Below are 8,289 nucleotides of genomic sequence, written 5' to 3' on the forward strand. Positions count from 1 at the left end.
AACAACAACATGTTGAACATTGGCTCAATGACATATTATTTTTGTCTTATACATATGTGTCACTGAGAATGGTACAACAATGTTATTGATGTGGGTGATTTCGGACACACGGTGTCTGTGGTGGGAGCAGTTATTTAAGGGCAGTGGTAGCCTCACACAGAAACCATAAGTCCACCTAGAACAGTGATTCCCAAGCTTTAGTCCTCCAGGTGTTTTGGACTTCAGGTCCCAGAAGTCCCAGCCAACTTAGCCAACAGTCAGGAATTCTGGGAACTGAAGTCCCAACCATCTGGAGGACCAAATGTTGGAAACCTTAAGGTCCTCTAGAAGGTCCACACATTTGATGCTGTAATGCTCGGACAAGAGAAGGTTTTCATGACTGGTGATAATGGTGCGACAGGTGATGATTCTCACAATCTCCTATAAGGTTTGGAATAAAATCCACAGCAGAATCGCCCCTGACATTGGAAACCATTGGCCACCACCTGGAGAAACGTCTATGGCAGATCATATCTGGTTAGCAAGCCGCCAAGGATGGTGCACAGTAAGCACAGATTCAAAGCACAAAGCTCCATTTTAATTGCTTCTTTTCTGCAGTGAGTTTTCAGAAAGTGCAGGGAACTGATAAGTTGCCACTCCTGATTACAATTAACACTGTTTTATAAAGAAAGGGGAGCGGGTGGTTGAGTTAATCATCATCATAATTTCAGCCAGCCTTCGTTGGAAAAAATTCCCAGCTCCGTCTTGAGCAGATTCCTTCAAGATTTCGAACGTCGGGAAGACGAAAGGGTTGAAGAAGATCCAAGACAAACCCAAGTCTCCATCCATCCAGTCTGCAACTCCTCATTTGGATCTAGTTTTAATATACAGAATGGGGTGGGTTGGGATTAATCTCTTACATGTTAAAGCCTGTTCTTGTTAATGTTAATGAGTTTTGATTTTACACACGGCGGAATGTCATCCAACGCTGCCGTTCAAAGCAGAAAAGAATGAAGGGCAAGGGATTTTTCTTTTCGCCTATAAATACGGGGTCCCATCCAAGGCGTGACTGCATGTTTCCAACCGGTGCACTGTGCAAAGAGGAGGAAAATGAGCCATTAGCGAGGAGGTATTTTTATGGGCCGTCTTCACAAACATGCTATCTCCAGTGATCTTGCTTATAAAGGTGAAAAGGTTAAACCAGTAATATGGGAGTGATTAGGCTAATAGGGACCTTGGGAGCTTCTCCTCTTTAATTTCCCTTCCCGCCCCACCTCCCTCTGGCTGAGGAATTGCAATGAGCTCACGGTTGGAAATATGGACGGTGGACGCACATGGCCTGCAAGCCCAAGGCCCCATGTTCAGTCCTCCTCTAAGTATCTATATGGCCAAAGCCCAGCCTGAAAGCTCATATCTCCCCATATGAGTCTGCCTGAGTCTTGCAGTCTTCAAGGGAAGGCTTTCTCTCTCCATCCTACTACTCCAACATGGCTGCCTAGGGATGACATGTGAAGGAGCCTTTTTGGTAGTGGCCCCTAAGATATGGACCTCCCTCCCAAGGAAGACTTGCCTGGCCCCATCTCTGCTCTCTTTTCCCCAGCAAGTAAAGACCTTCTCATTCAAACAGGGCTTCTGTCTTCAATTGGTCAGGAGAGAAGGATGTGCACTGGGTATCTTTTATTATTTAAATACGGAATATGTCTCTGAAGCATAGTAGACCAGGACTCTGGAAACCAGAGTTTGAATCCACGCTTGCAGAATGGTCTCAGAGCAGTGATTCCCAAACTTTGGTCCTCCAGGTGTTTGGACTTCCACTCCCAGATGCCCCAAGGGTCAGGAATCATGAAAGCCAAAGTCCAAAACATCTGGAGGACCAAAGTCTGGGAATCACTGCCTTAGAGGATGGTAATGGCAAACCTCCTCTGAAGAAACTTGCCAAGAATGCCCCATGGTTGGGTCGCATTAGGGTCTCCATAATGCAGACATGGCTTGAAGGCACGCAGCAACAAGAACAAGAGCAAAACACAATTAAACCTGGGTTCCATTTAAGGAACGCAAGTTAAAACACATTTTAAACATGAAACAGAAACAAAACACCCCTATAGAAAGCTCCATCTGAAACAGTAAATTTTAAAAAACACAAATCAAAGATAAGAAAGATAGGAGAGAGGGTGCCAAGATAAGATGGCGGGGCCAACTGGACTTTCCAAGGAAGGCAGTTCCACAACTTGGGTGCTGCCATTGAGAAGGCCCTGTCTCTTATGTCCTCTCCAAATAGGGTTGGGATGATGGTGGCTGAACCAAGAGAACCTAAATGCGTGAGTCTTGATGCATGCAGTTTTTGTAGGGTTACTGACATTTGAAAACAAAATGTTCAAAACAAAACACCACCATGGGAATACGATCATTTTCTCCGGTGCATCCCAGAGTATTCCTCTTTGCAAGGCTTGAGATCATTGTCCATCCAGCTCCATGGAAAATACAAGTCTTGGAAACCTTCTGCCCAGGGTCGCCTTGACAAAGTAAGAATTATCGCCTTTGTTTTATTCTTCCACTTGCCCTTTTGTAGATTAAAAGCCATTGAGTCAGAGGGAAACCAAGCAACCTGACTCACACGAAACCTCGAGAGTTTAGGTCACATCTGAACCCAACAGGCGGCCATGCCTCAGTCCAGGATCCCCACCGCACCGATGGTCCTTAATTTAAGGAAACTTGTAAACAGCCTAGGTTTACGGCAAGAAAGGTTGGAAACAATTTAGTTGTGAATGGTGATTCACAACTATCTTAAGGAATGAGGAGAAACACTTAAGAAGGAGTTTAGCCAGGCTTGGGTATGGTTGTGTCTCTTCCTTGGGTCTCCACACACCAGGGTAGCTTTGGATGCTTCTCCAGTGAGTGTGCTTGCAGGATGTGTGCATCCACCCAGCTGTGTGTGGCGAATCATGGAAAATGGAGAGCCGCCCATCTATGCGCGCTAGGAACAAATGGGCCCAGAAGGATTTGATGAGCAAAGAGTGCTCTGGACTTTTCGGCTCACATCTGAACATCCCATCGTTTGGGGGGTGGAGTTGATGGTTTAGTTACCATGCAACCTTGGAAAATGGGAACCGAGGGAGGGGTGTGGACGGCCTGGAGGACGGTCTTCTGTGTGCAGTTTGGATGCACAAGGCTGACCGGAGGGCCCTCCTGCAGCCAAGAAAGCATAACAAAAGACTGATTCCTTCCTGAAGCGGTGATTAATTAGGGAAAATCTTTAAAGAGAAAGGAAACAATGTATCACTGGAAGCCACAAAGGCCAAAGGAACAAAGCTAATGGCCGTCTCTCCTGCTCCAATTTAGGGGGAATATGCTTGTCCCACCGGAGCGTTTTTTAATGGCACCCACAATTTATGATCCAAATGCTGGAATGCCCATTTCATATGATCTCAGGGTTGGGTCACACTGGATGTTTTTATAGGGCTACTTGCATCCGAACTTGCAAGCGTCACGTTTTCCATTGAGTGAGGATGGGAAGCTCAGGATCCATAATGAAGAGCAAAGGAGTAGCAAGACTATGGTTATGCTGAGGGGTATCTATGGGGTGGCGGGTAGTAAAATGAAGCCATTGCTCCTTCCAAAATAAGAATTCTGCCCCTTCTGATGAATTTCCCCCCCGGTCCCCACATTCCTAGCATTGCAAAGGGTGAGGCATTAAAAACCATTCCTATCTGCGGCTCTCCACCTTTCTGTGTTTGCATTCCCTTGGTCACTTGGGTTGCATCTACATTGTAGAAATAATGCAGTTTGACACCACTTTAGGTGCAGTATCTCCATCCTGGGACTCGACATTTCACGAGGTCTTTCCCCTTTTCCACCAAAAAGTGCTGGTGCCTCACCAAACTAGAAATACCAGGATTTTGAAGGATGGAGCCATGGCAGTTAAAGTGGTACCAAACTGCATTAGTTCTGCACTGCAAAGGCACCCTTGGTTTGTCCCTTCTCTTTGGATGCCTAAACATGATTTCCAAATGTTCAGCTTAAGTTTTAAGTTACTGTACTATGCTTCTAGAAATTTGAGGAAAATTTCATCAGAAGGAGCTGGATGTTTTTTTTGGGGGGGGGGGGGGAATTGCCTTTAGTTTGACCTTTTCCCTGTAGATACACCCCTGTGGTTATGTCTGTGCCACAGTACAAATTTTGCACTGGATTTCGTGCCTGATTTGTGGTCAGTCAGTGGCAGTAAAGGGGGGGGGGGATCTCCACATCTCTTGATTCATAAAAACGTCCTGGAAGTTTTCAGACCTTTCAGAGAGAGATTTTGGGGAGGAAAACTCAGACGTAATCTGAATCATTTTTTAAAGATGGGGGGGGGGGGGGGAATGAAAAGCAAACATTAGTGTCTCGGGTCTAATCTGCACTAAGGAAATAATGCAGTGTGATTTCTCTTTAACTGTCATAGCAGCCATCTGCAACAGATAAACTGAGCAGCTGTCTGTGAAGCTTCTGCCAAATCAAACCTGTTAATCTTTCAGGAACCACAAGGCTCTTGGTTGCAAGTGCACCAAACAACCCCATCTGGAGCAGCCATCCAGATCTCTAGAGAATGATGAAAGCCATCATCAAGAGTGTAGACTGTCAATGAACACCCTGTCGCTTCATGTATTTTTACAGGCATCCCTCAGTTAACAGTGCTTCTAATGAAGAAGCTTCTTATGACAATGACTGCATCCGCACTGCAGAAATAATCTGCTTCGACACCACTTTAACTGCTATGGCTCATTGCTATGGAATTCTGGGAGGCTTAGTTTGCTGTGGCACCAGAGCTTCCCTGCAGCCTTTTCATTGGAAAGGGAGGCTACTTGAGGAACCATGAGAAGGTCATTTTGATCCAAGATATAGAAAACTGCGAGTCAAGATGGATGCTTCTGGAGTGTTGGAGAAGAAGATGTTCAAGTCGGTGAGCATGACCTGAAAGATTTGATATTTATTAATATATAAGAGCACATAATTTGAAAATGTGCAGCCTATTGACAGCTAAAGACTCTGGTCTCAGTGGGACACTTATTCAGCGCCAACATGCGGAACTGTTTTGGGGAATCATGTTGATCTCTTTGGAGAATTTGTTGTGGATTCATGACCCAACTGACATAAAATCATAGCATTGTAAAGTTAGAAGGTGTTACAAGAGAAATCTAGTCCAACTCCCTGCTATACACAAATACGCAACTGAATAGACACCTGGGGGAAGTCCCTCCAACCTTTGTTTAAAGACTTGCAAAGAAGGAGAAGCCACTACCCAGCAAGGCACCGCCATTGAACATGGAAGACACTAGCCATCACCAATGCTTAGCAAAGAGGAAATTTGACCAAGGCGAAACAGCGCACCTGAAACAAAGATGATCCGGTAACATCCTGGATGCTTGACAAATCTATTTACTAGGCACCAGTTTCTCAACGCTTTATCTCCCTGTGTGTAGAATGACATTTGTTTCAATGTGAGGCCCGTTTGCTTTGGCCGGCGGGTGAGCAGCTATCTATGGAAAGCTGCAGAGTCCAGCCAGCAGACTATATTTGTCCTGAATCAATATTGCTGTGCAAAGTGCGGATCCAGGACCAGCAGGAATTCATGGAAAGTTTTGCTCTGTGCCGAAGCAGCCTTGCGCTCTCCAGAAAACACTTTTGTCTTTCTAATCGGCGTGTCCAGAATAAAACAAAATGGTAAGAGCGGGAGGGAGAAGAGGGGAAAATCTGAAATCATCTGGGTATTTTTGGGGATGGAACTATTTCTTTGGCACGGTTGGTAATACTTCTTGAATACTTTCCCACTCCTAGTCAAACCCAGGTGAAGGCTAGGACACAGCTGCTACCAACGCAGCTCCAGAAACGTTGTGGATCTGATTTTCAGGCCATAAAACTCAGGACATAGCAAGCGGTTCAGAGGCTCACACAACCGAGAGCAAAGCCAAATGTGTTTTGTGTTCTGCTCCAGGAGAACTGCCACCCATCCATAAATGTTTATGGATTGTTCCTGTTTCAAAAGCTTTTGTCAGTGGAGGCCTTCGCATGGTAAGAGGCCATCCACATGCTCTCACAAGGAAACTATCCCAAAGAACAACAGGACATTTCACATATAGATCATGAGGATAAATTTGAGATGATGGATTTGCAGCCTTGAGAGATTGACAAGCAATAATTCATTTTGCATAGCGGATCCAAAAGGCTGCTTTCATTCACCAAGAACACAGAAAAATGCCTTATCCTGACAGAACATTGGCTCAAGGATTGTCTGCTATGATGTTGGGCAGCAATGGCTCTCCAATATCTCAGATTCTTAAGCTTTCCAAGTTTGTTCAACTTCTCAAAGTTCTCCCAAGGTTCTCCCAGGTTTTCAGATTCTCAGGCTCTCAAAACTCTTTTCACGGCGTCCAAATATTCTTGAGTTCTTCCAGGTTTCCAGGCTCTCAAAGTTGTTTTTCCCAGGTTCTCCCACATCCTCAGATCCTTAAAGTTCTCTCAAAGTTCTCTTGGTTTCCAAAGTTCTCCTGACTTCTTGCAAGTTCTCAGATTTTCAGGCTCTCAGTGTTGTCTCAGCTTCGCAAAGTTCTCTTAAGTCCTCTCAGGTTCCCAGATTTTCAGACCATCAACCATTCCTTCTGGTTCTCAAGGTTCTCTTGGCTTCTCCAAGGTTTCTTGAGTTCTCTCAGGTTCTAGAAGTTTTCAATTTCTTAAAGTGCAGGCCATCATTGTCCATTTCCAAGCCAGAAGCATTGTCAAAACCAGGAAAAAAAGAAGGAAGGAAGGAAGGAAGGAAGGAAGGAAGGAAGGGGAAGGGGAAGGGGAAGAGAAGGGTAGGTGTCATACAGTACTGTGTTCTATATTTTTTTGCTTTTAGTGTAGAAGAGAGGTATATATCTCCAGAGCTGCTTCTGAGGTTGGCTTCCTCCAGCTATCAGCTTGGCATTGGTTGCATTTTTTAAAATGACTGTGGCCCAAATAAAACCATTCTCCCCCCCCCCCGCCCCCCCTGCGCCAAGTCTGATAGAAAGTTCAAGGCAGATCAGAGGAATCGCTGGGGACCCAGAAATGATCTCACCTTCTGAGCATTTCCCTGCACCGTGTTGAATGTTTTCTGGCTTGTCATGTCTTCTCAATGGCCTAAAAATGCCAGATTTGTTCTAATCTATTGGCCTTGGCAAGGCCTGGGCTTTTGACTAATCTGTGTGGGTTGAGAGAGAGAGTGGGAGCAGGAGGAAAGGTGTTGCAGGGGCTGGGGGCGCTCCTGGATTTACTACTCCATCAAGGCCAGGGTGCCTCTGGTGCTGCTACTCCGTTGTGGCGAGAGCCTCTGCATGGATTTTAATACCTTTATCAGGAGTGACCAGATGTCACAGCGTTCTGAGCTGGCTTTTGGAGCCTCATAAGTTATTAATTAAGTTGCATGCTGCATAAAATTGCATACTTGTCAACATTTCACGGACTGGGACACACAGGGCCAAGCAACGTCAGGACATCATCAAGATGTCAGAAGTTATTAAGAGAAAGAACAGACAAGCTGGAAGAGAGGTTGCTGCAGTTTGCTTTTGCCTGAGTCTATAGGGAAGGGCATGGTTCTTCTCCCAAAGGAAAGCAAACTCCCAGGATCTGGCACTGCTATTTTGTGCATTTTTGTTGGGAGAGATTACTGGGAACATTTTGTTATCTGTTGTTCGATGTCCCTTGGTTTGACCAGGGAAAGGGGGAAGAGAGTGAAGGGGTGAAATTGTTTCTCCGTTTCTACTTTCGTACAGCATTTTTGGATTTGGGGGGGTCTGGCATGGAGATGATTTCCCAGCTCGAACTCATATTTGATTTGGCAGAAGAGGAATTGCTAAGAGGAATTGCTTTTGTATTAGAAGCAGACCCTCTAAGAGATAAAACAAACAACGTGTGATTTATGCGTTGTGGTATTTTGTTTAGCGGGGGACTGATAGCGTTACTTTCCTCTCTGTCTGTTTACAGCTCTTGGATTAACCTTGCTTGTTGCTGAGATTACAATTCATGGGATTAGAGGATAAATCAGTTTTAGAATTGGACTTCTCTGGTCATTGCTCCCAATCTTCTCTGGTCATTGCAGTTACTTTCAGAGGAAATAGAGAGAGGAGTGTCAGATATCATTCCCATCCTTGCTGACCAAAGAAGCATATTGGGAAGAGGATAGTGAAATCGTCTGCTTTGGAGATGGAGAACTCTCCTTCTTTGGAGACCTTTAAACCTTGGATAGTCATCTTTCAGGAGTGTTTTAGTGGCGCACATCTCCATGGCAGGGGGTTGGACTAGATCAGTCCTTTCCAA

At 45.2% G+C, this 8,289-nt stretch overlaps 1 long non-coding RNA gene across 1 annotated transcript; it reads right to left on the reverse strand.

The window, feature by feature from the left end:
- Nucleotides 1-577: 577 nt before the first annotated feature.
- On the reverse strand, nucleotides 578-7,087 carry LOC121936115. Its single transcript, XR_006104927.1, has 3 exons — nucleotides 7,052-7,087; nucleotides 949-1,070; nucleotides 578-853 (listed from the first exon to the last, which is right to left on the reverse strand). It is a non-coding gene; the product is annotated as an uncharacterized LOC121936115 (long non-coding RNA).
- Nucleotides 7,088-8,289: the final 1,202 nt, after the last annotated feature.

Source organism: Sceloporus undulatus, chromosome 7 (genome assembly GCF_019175285.1).
Source record: "Sceloporus undulatus isolate JIND9_A2432 ecotype Alabama chromosome 7, SceUnd_v1.1, whole genome shotgun sequence".
Classification (NCBI taxonomy): domain Eukaryota; kingdom Metazoa; phylum Chordata; class Lepidosauria; order Squamata; family Phrynosomatidae; genus Sceloporus; species Sceloporus undulatus.